This window comes from Mustela nivalis (genome assembly GCF_964662115.1).
Source record: "Mustela nivalis genome assembly, chromosome: 13".
Taxonomy (NCBI): Eukaryota; Metazoa; Chordata; class Mammalia; order Carnivora; family Mustelidae; genus Mustela; species Mustela nivalis.
This window is the reverse complement of record NC_139032.1, coordinates 4,863,307-4,876,421: the sequence shown is the minus strand read 5'-3', so window position 1 is coordinate 4,876,421 and position 13,115 is coordinate 4,863,307. Positions and strand designations below refer to the sequence as shown.

General features: G+C 40.6%; 1 protein-coding gene and 1 long non-coding RNA gene across 5 annotated transcripts in view; one reads left to right on the top strand and one right to left on the bottom strand.

Moving 5' to 3' along the window:
- The window catches only part of LOC309845894 (uncharacterized protein), a 54,709-nt gene that overhangs the window by 21,212 nt on the left and 20,382 nt on the right, over positions 1-13,115 (bottom strand). The window contains exon 1 of one of the 4 annotated variants that reach the window (XR_014301576.1): positions 8,934-9,108. The exons of 2 other annotated variants lie outside the window; for them this stretch is intronic. The gene's annotated coding sequence lies outside the window, so the exon portion shown is untranslated. Of the gene's footprint in view, positions 1-8,933; positions 9,109-13,115 lie in introns of those variants that run through there. One more of the 4 variants, XR_014301577.1, reaches the window with a different exon arrangement.
- On the top strand, positions 9,162-11,403 carry LOC309845900. Its single transcript, XR_014301582.1, has 2 exons — positions 9,162-9,752; positions 10,176-11,403. It is a non-coding gene; the product is annotated as an uncharacterized lncRNA (long non-coding RNA).

Here is a 13,115-nt window from a genome sequence, read left to right as displayed (position 1 = left end):
GGATGGCTCAGTGGGTTAAAGCTTCTGCCTTCCTGGGACCAGGGTCCTGGGATCAAGCCCTGTATCGGGCTCTCTGCTCCGTGGAGAGCCTGCTTCCTCCTCTCTCTCTGCCTGCCTCTCTCCCTACTTGTGATCTCTGTCTGTCAAATAAATAAATAAAATCTTAAAAAAAAAAAAAAGATAAAAACCCGTAATAAAGTAGATTTAGAGGGAACATACCTCAGTAACAGATCTATATTTGAGAAACAGCTAACATTTGCAATGGTAAAAAACTGAAAGCGGGGCGCCTGGGTGGCTCAGTGGGTTAAGCCGCTGCCTTCGGCTCAGATCATGATCTCAGGGTCCTGGGATAGAGTCCCACATCGGGCTCTCTGCTCGGCGGGGAGTCGGCTTCCTCCTCTCTCTTTCTCTGCCTGCCTCTCCTGCCTACTTGTGATCTCTGTCAAGTAAATAAATAAAATCTTTAAAAAAAAAAAAAAACTGAAAGCACTTCCCCTAAGATAAGGAACAAGACAAGGATGTCCACTCTCACCACTCTTATATTCAACATAGTACTGGAAGTCCTAGCTACAGCAATAAAACGCATCCAAACTGGTAAGGAAGAAGTAAAACTGTCACCATTTCCAGATGACATACATATACCAAAAACCCATGACTCCACCAAAAAACTACTAGAACTGATAAAAGAATTGAATAAAATCACAGGATACAAAATCAATATACAGAAATACTGCAGTTGTATACATTTAATAATGAAATAGCAGGAAGAGAAATTAAGAAAACAATCCCACTTACAACTGAACCAAAAATAACATATGTACAAATAAACTTAACCAAGGAGATGAAAGACCTGTCTGTACTCTAAAAATAAAAAACACTGATAAAAAAAAATTTTTAAATGACACAAATGAAGAGAAATTCCATGCTCACAGATTGGAAAAACAAGAATGGTTAAAATGTCCATACAACCCAAAGCAATCTATATAGTTAATGCTATCCCTATCAAAATACCAAGAGCATTTTTCACAGATATAATCATAACATTTTTAAGAAACCAAAAAAGACCCCAAATAGCCAAAGCAGTTTTGAAAAATAAAAGCAAAGCTGGGGCATCACGTTTCTGGACTTCAAGTTATATACAAAGCTGCAGTCATCAAAACAGTTTGGTACTGGCACAAAAACAGACACACAGACCAATGGAACAAAACAGAGAGACCAGAAATAAACGCACAATTATGTGGTCAAGTAATCTTCGACAAAGAAAACAAGACTCTACAATGGAAAAAGGACAGTCTCTTCAACAAATGGTGTTGGGAGAACAGAATAGCTTCATACAAAAGAATGAAACTGAACCACTTTCTTAGACCACAAACAAAATTAAACTCAAGATGGAGTAGGGACCTAAATATAAGACCTGAAACCATAAAATTCCTGGAAGACAACACAGGCAGTAATCACTTCGACATCAGTCATAGATTTTTCTAGTATGTCTCCATTGCCAAGGGAAATAAAATCAAAATGAAAGTATTTGGACTACACCCAAATTAAAAGCTTTTGCACAGTGAAGGAACCATCAACAAAACTAAAAGATAACCTACTGAATGGAAGAAAATATTTGCAAAGAATATACCTGATAAGTGGTTAATATCCAAAACACAAAAAGAACTTACACAACTCAACACCAAAAAAGACAACAACAACAACAACAACAAAACATTTAAAAAGGGCAGAAAACATGAACATTTACCCAAAGAAGACAGAGAGATGGCCAACAGAACATGGAAGATGCTCATCATTCATCATGAGAGAAATGCAATCAAAACTACAGTATCACCTCATACCTTTCTTAATGGCTAAAATCACACAGAAACAAGTGTGGAAGAGGGAAGCCTCCTGCACTGTTGGTAGGAATGCAGACTGATGCAGTCACTACAGAAAACAGTACAGAAGTTCCTCAAAAAATTAAAAATTAAAAATAGAATTACCGGGGCACCTGAGTGGCTCAGTGGGTTAAGGCCTCTGTCTTCAGCTCAGGTCATGATCCCAAGGACCTGGGATCGAGCCCCACATAGGGCTCTCTGCTCAGCGGGGAGCCTGCTTCCTCCTCTCTCTCTGCCTGCCTCTCTGCCTACTTGTGATCTCTCTCCTTCTGTCAAATAAATAAAATCTTAAAAAAAAAAAAAAATAGAATTACCATATAATCCAGTAATTCCACTACTGGCTATTTACCCAAAGAAAACAACAACACTAATCCTAAAAGATATACACACCCCTATGTTTACTGAAGCATTATTTACAACAGCCAAAATATGGAAGCAACCCAACTGTCCATCCATTGGTGAATGGCTAAAGATGTGGCATATATGCCATTAAAAAAAAAAGAATCAAATCTTGCCATCTGCAACAAATGAATCCAGAGGATATAAAGCTAAGTGAAATACAGTCAGAGAAAGATATAAGCTACATGACTTTGCTCTGTGAATTTAAGAAATAAAGATAGATAGATAGATTATAAATATATAAAATATAGAGAACTGGTGGGCTGCCAGGGCGGGGGGCAGGGGTGTGGAGAGATGGGTGAAATAGGTGAAGGGGATTAAGAGTACACTTATAGGGACACCTGGGTGGCTCAGTTGGTTGGGCAGCTGCCATCGGCTTAGGTCATGATCCCAGCAGCCTGGGATCGAGTTTGATATCGGGCTCCTTGCTCGGCAGGGAGCCTGCTTCTCCCTCTGCCTCTGCCTTCCACTTTGTCTGCCTGTGCTCGCTCGCTCTCTCCCCCTCTCTCTCTGACAAATAAATAAATAAAATCTTTTAAAAAAAAGAAAAAGAGTACACTTATAATGAGCACTGTGTATAATACACAGAATTGCTGAATAACTATCAAACACCTGACACTAATATAACACTATGTTAATTATGCTTGAACTAAAAAATAAAAATTTTAAGAAGTTTTTTATGTATTAGTGAGTTAGCTCTTTATCTGTGAGGTAAATTGCAAATATTATTCCAAATGCATTATCTGTCTTGTCCTGCTTATGTTTTTGCCATACCATTATTTTTAAATTAGTTGCATTTCTTATTTTTTTTAAGATTTTGTTTATTTGAGAGAGAAAGAGAAAATGTACACAAGGGGAGGGGATGCAGGGTGGAGAGGAAAAAGCAACATGCTCCACTAAGTGGAGAGCTGGATGCTGGGCTCAATCCCGGGACCCCAGAATCCCAAGTGAAGGCAGACGCTTGACTGAGCCACGCAGGTGCCCCTACCCCGTATTTTTGAATGCAAATTTCTTAATCACTTTGCTTACTGCTTTTGGTTTGAGTAATAACTCGGAAGTCCTTACCCATACCTAAGTTATAAAAGAATTCTCTCTTTTTGTTCTAGAAACTATGTGGTTTTGTTTCTTCTATTTAGATTTCTTAACATATCTGGAATTTGTTTTGGTTTATATTTTAAAGTATGGACTCAATTTTATCTTTTATCCAAATGGCTAGCTCACTGTCACAATGACACTTATTAAAGAATTCCTCTTTTCCTTAGTGATTTCGTATGCCATATTTAGTATACATTACCCAAATATACTTTAGTCCATTTCTAGATCTTATACTTTATTCCCTTTTTCTGTCTATTCATGCTCTAACTCTACGATGTTACAATTATCTAGGATCTAAGAGTATGTTAGCAAAACCTCCACTGCCAGTCATCTTCAAGATCTGCTGGCTTTTGTTAACTTTTTTTTTTTTGCAAATTCAGCTTTTATCTCCAGCATGAAACCTTGTTTGTTTGTTTGGGGAATTATCTTAAAGTTCTGTATCAACTTAGAAAGAACTTATATTTTTATGACAGCATTTGACCATGTCTATTTGGTGACTAGTATAAAATTTTCTTCTTTCGGACGATCCCGGGACTCCAGGATCATGACCTGAGCCGAAGGCAGTCGTCCAACCAACTGAGCCACCCAGGCGCCCCAAAAAGTAATTTCCTTAAAGTAAAAATAAAACAGTATTCTTTTATCACAGTGAAGCAAAACTAGAAATTAATTTTTCAAATGACATACACCTGGAATTTAAAAAGCTAACAAACTCGTTCAAAGAAAAAATGCAAAGTGATATTGCAAATTTTAAAAGAAAATTGATAAAGCATAATGTCAGAAACTACAATATACAATTAAAGCAATTAAGTGAATTTTATAGTCTTAAAATTCTTTTTTTTTTTTTTTTTTTTTTAAGATATTGTTTATTTGACAGAGAAAAACAAAGCAAGAGAGGAACACAGGCAGGGGTGTAATGGGAGAGAGAGAAGCAGGCCTTCCGCCGACCACGGATGCAGGACTGATGCAGGACTCAATCCCAGGATGCTGGGATCATGACCTGAGCTGATGGCTGATGCTTAACAACTGAGCCACCCAGGTGTCCCTATAGCCTTAAATTCTTAAAACAATAAGAATTAAATAGTCAATTAAAAAGAAAAAAACCAACAAGTCAAAACAAAGCAGAAGGGAATAACTTATAAAAGTAAATTCCAAAATTAATAAAACTTAAGAGTAATGAAAACTATATAAGAAATAAGTAAATAAATCAAGTGCAATAAAAACCCAAGTAGTTAAGCCACTCACTACAAATCAAGAAAAAAAATGAAAAAATGAAGAAAAATATAAAAAGTGACTAGGAAATATAACTGTGGAAGAGGGAATTTTAACAGTAGACTATTTTCACAATTCTTTATTTGAAAAAAAAAAAATGTATTTCTTTAATTGGGGCAGGGAGGGGAGAGAGAGTCCCAGGCAGACCCTGTGCCAATCTGACATGGGGCTCAGTCCCATGACGCTACGCTCATGACCTGAGCTGAAATCAAGCATTGGAAGTTTAACCAACTCTTACCCCAGCCACCCCTATTTTCACAATTCTATGTAAAATAATAAGAGAGTAAAAATAATTAAAAGAAAGCTTTGATAAATTAATAGATTCCTATGAAAATACATTTATTAGGGGTGCCTGGGTGGCTCAGTGGGTTAAAGCCTCTGCCTTCGGCTCGGGTCATGATCCCAGGGTCCTGGGATCGAGCCCTGCATCAGGCTCTCTGCTCAGCGGGGAGCCTGCTTCCTCCTCTCTCTCTGCCTGCCTCTCTGCCTACTTGTAATCTCTGCCTGTCAAATAAATAAATAAAACCTTAAAAAAAAAATTTCTTCTTTCAGCTTTCACATTCTACTCCTAAGTATTTTATCTTTTTAAAAAAGATGTTGAGATTTTTCTTACAGTCATAACTTTTTGTTAAATGAAGGCTATTAATTTTGTGTATTCATTTAAAATCCCAATGCATTATTCAGTAATTTTTTAAATTATTGACTACTGAACTTTCTAGATGTATTTTATTTCTTCTGCAAATAGTTTCATTTTTAAAATTTACACAACTCTCATTATCTTCTTACTGATTTTATTGGCTAATGCCAGCAGTAAAAAGTTAATATACTTGCTTTGATTCTGAACTTAAGAAAATGTTTCTATTGTTTTACATATTAAGGAAGAAACTTGTTTTAGTTCTGGGATACGTCAATTCCTACTGCAGTGATTTTTTATTTATTTATTTTTTTGAGTATAAATGGGCATTGAGAGGCAACTGGGTGGCTCTGTTGGTTAAATATCAGACTCCCTGGATGTCAGCTCAAGTCTTGATCGCCAGGTCATGAGTGCAAGCCCCCAAAAAATAAAGGGTATTGGATTTTGTAAAAGATCTTTTCAAGTGCCTAGGGGAGAAATTTTATGATTTTTTCCTTAGATCTATGTCTATGATTCATTATACTGACAATTCCAAATACTGAGGCATCCTGGCATTTTTTGATAAATTCAACCTGGTGAGGTTTTATTTTTAATATGTTGTTTGTTTCTGCTAATATTTAAAAAATTTTAATCAATATTCATTACTAAGATTTGTCCAGGTTTTTTGTACACTTTCCATCAGGTTTCGGTCCAAATGTTATACGTGTTCCATTTACTAACTTGAAACTTTCCATCTTTTTGGTAGAATTCTTCTGTGAAACTTTCTATGACCGATGCGGTTTTGTGAGAGAGTAAAATTTCTTCATTTCCTCTAATAAAATTTGTTTATAAATTTATGCTTTTATTATATAACTTGTCACTTTTAATAAATGTATTTTCTTTTTTTTTAAGATTTTATTTATTTATTTGACAGACAGAGATCACAAGCAGGCAGAGAGACAGACAGAAAGGGGGAGGCAGGCTTCCCACAAGCAGGGAGCCCGATGTGGGGCTCGATCCCAGGACCCTGGGATCATGACCCGAGCCGAAGGCAGAGGCTTTAACCCACTGAGCCACCCAGGCACCCCTAATAAATGTATTTTCATAGGAATCTATTAATTTATCAAAGCTTTCTTTTAATTATTTTTACTCTCTTATTATTTTACATAGAATTGTGAAAATAGGGGTGGCTGGGGTAAGAGTTGGTTAAACTTCCAATGCTTGATTTCAGCTCAGGTCATGAGCGTAGCGTCATGGGACTGAGCCCCATGTCAGATTGGCACAGGGTCTGCCTGGGACTCTCTCTCCCCTCCCTGCCCCAATTAAAGAAATACATTTTTTTTTTTTCAAATAAAGAATTGTGAAAATAGTCTACTGTTAAAATTCCCTCTTCCACAGTTATATTTCCTAGTCACTTTTTATATTTTTCTTCATTTTTTCATTTTTTTTCTTGATTTGTAGTGAGTGGCTTAACTACTTGGGTTTTTATTGCACTTGATTTATTTACTTATTTCTTATATAGTTTTCATTACTCTTAAGTTTTATTAATTTTGGAATTTACTTTTATAAGTTATTCCCTTCTGCTTTGTTTTGACTTGTTGGTTTTTTTCTTTTTAATTGACTATTTAATTCTTATTGTTTTAAGAATTTAAGGCTATAGGGACACCTGGGTGGCTCAGTTGTTAAGCATCAGCCATCAGCTCAGGTCATGATCCCAGCATCCTGGGATTGAGTCCTGCATCAGTCCTGCATCCGTGGTCGGCGGAAGGCCTGCTTCTCTCTCTCCCATTACACCCCTGCCTGTGTTCCTCTCTTGCTTTGTTTTTCTCTGTCAAATAAACAATATCTTAAAAAAAAAAAAAAAAAAAAAAAGAATTTTAAGACTATAAAATTCACTTAATTGCTTTAATTGTATATTGTAGTTTCTGACATTATGCTTTATCAATTTTCTTTTAAAATTTGCAATATCACTTTGCATTTTTTCTTTGAACGAGTTTGTTAGCTTTTTAAATTCCAGGTGTATGTCATTTGAAAAATTAATTTCTAGTTTTGCTTCACTGTGATAAAAGAATACTGTTTTATTTTTACTTTAAGGAAATTACTTTTTGGGGCGCCTGGGTGGCTCAGTTGGTTGGACGACTGCCTTCGGCTCAGGTCATGATCCTGGAGTCCCGGGATCGAGTCCCACATCGGGCTCCCGGCTCCATGGGGAGGGAGTCTGCTTCTCCCTCTGACCTTCTCCCCTCTCATGCGCTCTCTCTCACTGTCTCTCTCTCAAATAAATAAATAAATATAATCTTTAAAAAAAAAAAAAGGAAATTACTTTTTTCTTTGAAATCTGTAATATTAGTTTTGTGAACGTTTCACATGTGCTTGAGAAGATGGCTATCAGAGTGTTAAAAATCAAGATTTGTGCACAAAGTCGACTTTATGCTTGCTGTTTTAGACCCTTATTTATTTTTTGGTCCTGTGAAGGGATAGCTGATGTTTAGTCTCCCCATCTACAATTAGATTGTCTTTCAACTTACAGTTTACATTTTTCTAGCCTGTTCGTATTTCTTCTAAAATAGGTCTTGTTTACTTCATGTTGTTTGTTTCTATTTTTACTAGTGTCTATCGCATAGTGGGAAAGGGGATCTTTACTTCCATTATGTCCTTAAACTATCCTTTTAATAATGCCATCAGTTTTATTTTATCCCCAGCTATCCTACTGGATCCTATTATTTATAATCACATGAACAATGATGATGGTGAGATTAATGGAAACAAAACCTTCAAAGAATCGTTTTAAGCAATCTCTGAGCAGAGTAAACTGGTCCGGCCTCCACGTCCAATTGTTTTCAGCCTTAAATTCTATTTTAAGCCAATGTTTTCTCTTCACAAAATGAGCACAAATACCGTCTGACACTTGCCGCATTCCTCAATTCTGAGCAATTCAGGACATTGCCTGGTGAACGAACTTTACTGCTTTACTTTGGCCCAAAGCTGGCAAATTTGGGCCAATTCCCCCGAATCGCCAGCTATCCACGAAAGAAGAGAGTGAACATCTTCCCTCAGAGATTTGGCAAACATAGGCACCCAGTAGCAAAATATTCTTTTCAAATACTCTTTCTTGTCTAAAAACAAGTTCGGATCTTGCATACATACCAAAATAAACATCTGTTTGGATCTATTTTAAATTGTTTCTGCCTCTCCACACGTGAAATACTCATCAAAGAGGAACGTCAGCAGCTGATGGCTCTCCCTCACTCACAAACCTCCTCTTCCAGAGAACACACCTCCGCAGTCCCAGCACCCCACCCTGGACCCTCGCAGATGCCTATTCACCCAGCACCCCAAACACTGTCTCGCCGGAACCACACCGAAGCTTCCCTCGGCACAATCCTTCCCCAACGGCCGACGCCTACTGCCCCGAGCTCAGGACACAATTAGTCCCCTCCCCACCTGGCAGATGCCGCCCCTTTACCCACCCAACTCCCACGTCCCCGTTCCACCAAACACGAACCGCCACCAACAACGCCTAAACCATGTGCACTTTTGTGTGAACTCGGACCACTGGGAGCTTCGGCGGAACTCTCGGGAGCCCGCAGGGGCGAGCAGGCGGAGTTACGACGGCCCTCCCTCCCGTAGCCCCTCCCCTGCGCGGCCAGACACTGCGGGACAGGACGACCACCTACCTTGTGGATCCAGCGCTCTTGCACCGCGCATTTCCCGGCCTCCGCCTCACGAGCCTAGAATCTCTCTCGTCCACCAGCCGCTTTCACGGCTCTGCGCGGCATTTCCCAGGAGTCCCCGCCTCACGGGCCGAACGCCCCCGCCCCTCGTCCACCAGCCGCTTTTACGGCTCTGCGCGACACTTCCCAGGAGTCCCCGCCTCACGGGCCGAACGCCCCCGCCCCTCGTCCACCAGCCGCTTTTACGGCTCTGCGCGACACTTCCCAGGAGTCCCTGCCGCACGGGCCGAACGCCCCCGCCCCTCGTCCACCAGCCGCTTTTACGGCTCTGCGCGACACTTCCCAGGAGTCGCTGCCGCACGAGCCGAGCGCCGCTCCCGTCCATCTCGCTGCTTTTACTGCTCTGCTCGACGTTTCCCCGGTGTTTTTGGTGTGAGAGGCCGGCCAACGCTTGGCGCCCCGGGGAGTGGGCCGGCCCGGAAAGGCGTTTCCACCATAACTACCTGGGACTGTGCGGCCCCGCTTGGTTGCCGCATCCTGAGAGTAGGCTTGGTGCTGGCGGGCCTGTAGGTACCGGCCTCGGTGTCGGAGTCACTGGGCCGGCACTGCACCCGCAGTTCCCCGCGGTTTGGGCGCTTCCTTTGGGGTTGGCGGGAAAATTCAGCCTCTGTGGGCTAAGGATTCTGGGGCACAAACCCGTCAGATCCTCGGGGCAGTGTGAGTCGTTCCTGACTGCACCCAGAGGACGCTAAAAGCGGGGGCTTCCCGCATCCTGGGCCGGGCGCCCGGGTGGGAGCCTCGGGACTGCGAGCGGGCCATGGCGTAAGTGTGATGCTTGTGTGTGCTGCAGCCGCTGTTGGGAGGGCGCCTGAGGGTGGGCGGGGGCACGTGTGTGCGGCGAGTGCCTGTGTCTCCAGCTTCTAGTTGTGCCACATCCTTACCAACATTTGGTATAATCAGGCTTTTTAAGTCATCCTGGTAAATATATAGTGATATCTAATTTGGGTTTTTTGGTTTTTTTTTTTTTTTAAGATTTTATTCATTTATTGAACAGAGAGAGCTCACAAGTAGGCAGAGGGGGAGGGGGAAGCAGGCTCCCTCCTGAGCACAGATCCCGATGCGGGGCTCCATCCCAGGACCCTGAGATCATGACCTGAGCTGAAGGCAGAGGCTTAACCCACTGAGCCACCCAGGTGCCCCCGAATTTTTTTTTTTTTTTAAGGATTTTATTTATTTACTTGACAGAAATCACAAGCAGGCAGAGAGAGAGAAAGGAGGAAGCAGGCTCCCTGCTGAGCAGAGAGCCCGATGCGGGACTCGATCCTAGGACCCTGAGATCACGACCCGAGCCGAAGGCAGTGGCTTAGCCCACTGAGCCACCCAGGCGCCCCCCGAATTTTGGGTTTAATTGACATTCTCTGATGACTAATAAGCACCTTCTCGTGTGTTTATTGGAAAAAATATATCATTTGTAAAGTGACTGCTTGAGTGGGTTGTCTTTTAATACTCTACATGGTATCCAGAGAAACACAAGTCCTTAATTTTTAATGCAGTCAAATTTGTCAAATTTTGTATGGTTACTGTGTTTTATTCCCTATTCCTTCTACTCTTCAGCTGTTCTTTTTGTTGTTTTATTTCTTAATCATGGTGATAGGTACATATGTTTTTGTTACATTATTTTTTTAAATCTTTAACAAGTCTGAGGTATTTAATCATATTAAGGTTTGATTATATTTTACATGTTTTTAAAAAATGTTTAATTTGAGTATAGTTGACACAATATTAGTTTCAGGTGTATAACATTGATTCAACAAGTCTATATGTGCACTACAAGTGTGACTACCAGCTGTCCCCATATGATATTACAGTATCATTGATTATATTCCCTATCCTGTGCCTTTATTCCCATGACCTATTCATTCCATGTAATTTTATTGGAAACTGCCAGATTGTCCTCTTGAGGGCTGCTGTACCATCATCTATTTCCACTGCAATGTACCAGAGTATGTCACACTACAGTCTGACCAACAGAGTATGCTGTCAAGTCTTTGTCTCTGTTAATAAACTGTGGTACAAACATCCATATGTCAATGAAATCATCACCACAATCAAGAACATGAATATACCTATCAATCCCAAAAGTTTTGGAGGTCCCTTTGTAATACCTGTTTCCCATCTTCCTTCCCTCTCCCATCAGGCAGTCACTGATCTGTTTTCTTTCGCTATGTATTGTTTTGCATTTCCTAGAATTTTGTGTAAATGGAGTAACAAAGAATGTATTTATAACAAAGAGTCTACCCTGGCCCATACACAGAACCTTCACCCTGACCCCATCCATAACCACAATAAAAGCCAGAGCCAGTCACTCATCCTTGTACTGCCAAGCAATCTTTGGAGCTGGCGGTGAGCCTACCTTGTCTGTCCCCTACCACTGAAAGCCTAATGACTAATAAATCTCTTCACACTCCCTTAATGTGTGTGTGGCAACATCAGTCTTGACATAAAAATAAAAGTTTGGGTGGGGGTCTGTCCTGCCTCTAGAGTGACCACGATAATTAATTGGCACTGTGACCAGTATGTGTAGAGGGTAACAACCACCACTGAGATACTCTGTTGCTTTGGTGTGCTACCTTCTAGCATGCTTGCACTTTGACTTGTGCAACCCTTTGCTACATTTGCCAGGTCTTGTGAGCCTCTGTCATATATGAAACAAACCAAAGTTACAAGTTATAATTGACATTGAGAAACCTGTCTAAGCCCTCCTTAAAAGTGACCCTCGTCACATATTTCAGCCTGGACTTACTGGTGTGTCTCAGATTGAATTATGTGTCTCATGGCATTACCTATGACTGATGCCAAGCTCAGAGGAAAGACTTACCCTGTTACCATCAGTTGTATCTTAAGCAGACACTGGCTTCTCTTGTATGAGTGCTCAGGGGAAAGACTGATAGCCTGTGCAACACAGGAGCCCAACAGCTGGCTGCTTCTGTAGAAGGAGAGCTGTGACTATAACAGTTTTGCTGTTGCTGCCTATGTCTGTCATTAAAAATGCTCCTGATCCAGCTTATAGGGGAAAAAACCCTCATTAGTTCAACTGTTGATATGGGGGAGGACCCTAACATTGACAGTTCTTATCTGGGACTCTCAAAAAGGAAGAAACTTACAAACAGGAGCAGTAGCACCAAAAAAAAAAAAAAAAAAAAAAAAGGTGGTGGGAGTAAAACATAATTATGAGGGAAGGAAGCAAAAAAGTTGAAAGAGAAGTCCATGTATTCACCCAATTAGAAATCTAAATCTACTAAAAGTTTATACAACAAAAAAGAGTTTTGACTGACTTTTACACCTTTACAACATTGGTCTGAATTAGTTTTACATCTGCCCGAGTGTACCAACTGGCAAATTTTCACAGTCTTAATCTAGGGCTCGTACTACCTGGGGTCCCCTCTAAATTAAAACAAAGTGCTTTATATAATTTTAGGAGAGTTATTGAACATAAAATAGAAGACCAAAAGGTATGCCACATCTTAGCCATCAAAAGTACTATCTTTTTTTTTTTTTAAGATTTTATTTATTTATTTGACAGACAGAGATCACAAGTAGGCAGAGAGAGAGAGAGGGAAGCAGGCTTCCTGCAGAGCAGAGAGCCCGATGCAGGGCTCGATCCCAGGACCCTGAGATGACCCGAGCCGAAGGCAGCAGCCCAAACCACTGAGCCACCCAGGCGCCCCAAAAGTACTATCTTTTTAATTCCTCATGGTCATAGCATCCACTGCCTTAAAATATCCCATAACGGGCATAGATGTTCCAACCCAATAAGTAGTAAATTTAAATTGCCATTTGTAAAGACCTGGCAAAATAGAAACATGTATTTTCTCCTCCAGTTAAGACAGTTAATACTGCTATATTAGTTTCCTATTAGTGTTGTAACAAATTACTACAAACATAATGGCTTAAAACGATACAAATTTACTATCTCTTCTGGACATTAGAAGTCCTAAGTGTTCTTCACTGAGCTAAAATCAATGCCCAGACAGGACTGCATTGTCTTTGGAGGCTCTAGGAGAGAATCGTTTTCCTTACCTTTCCTATCCGATGGTGGCTGCCTACATTGCTCTACTCATGGCCCCTCCCCTCACCTTCTAAACCAGCAGCCAGGGCTTCAAATCTCTCCTGACTGACTTCTTA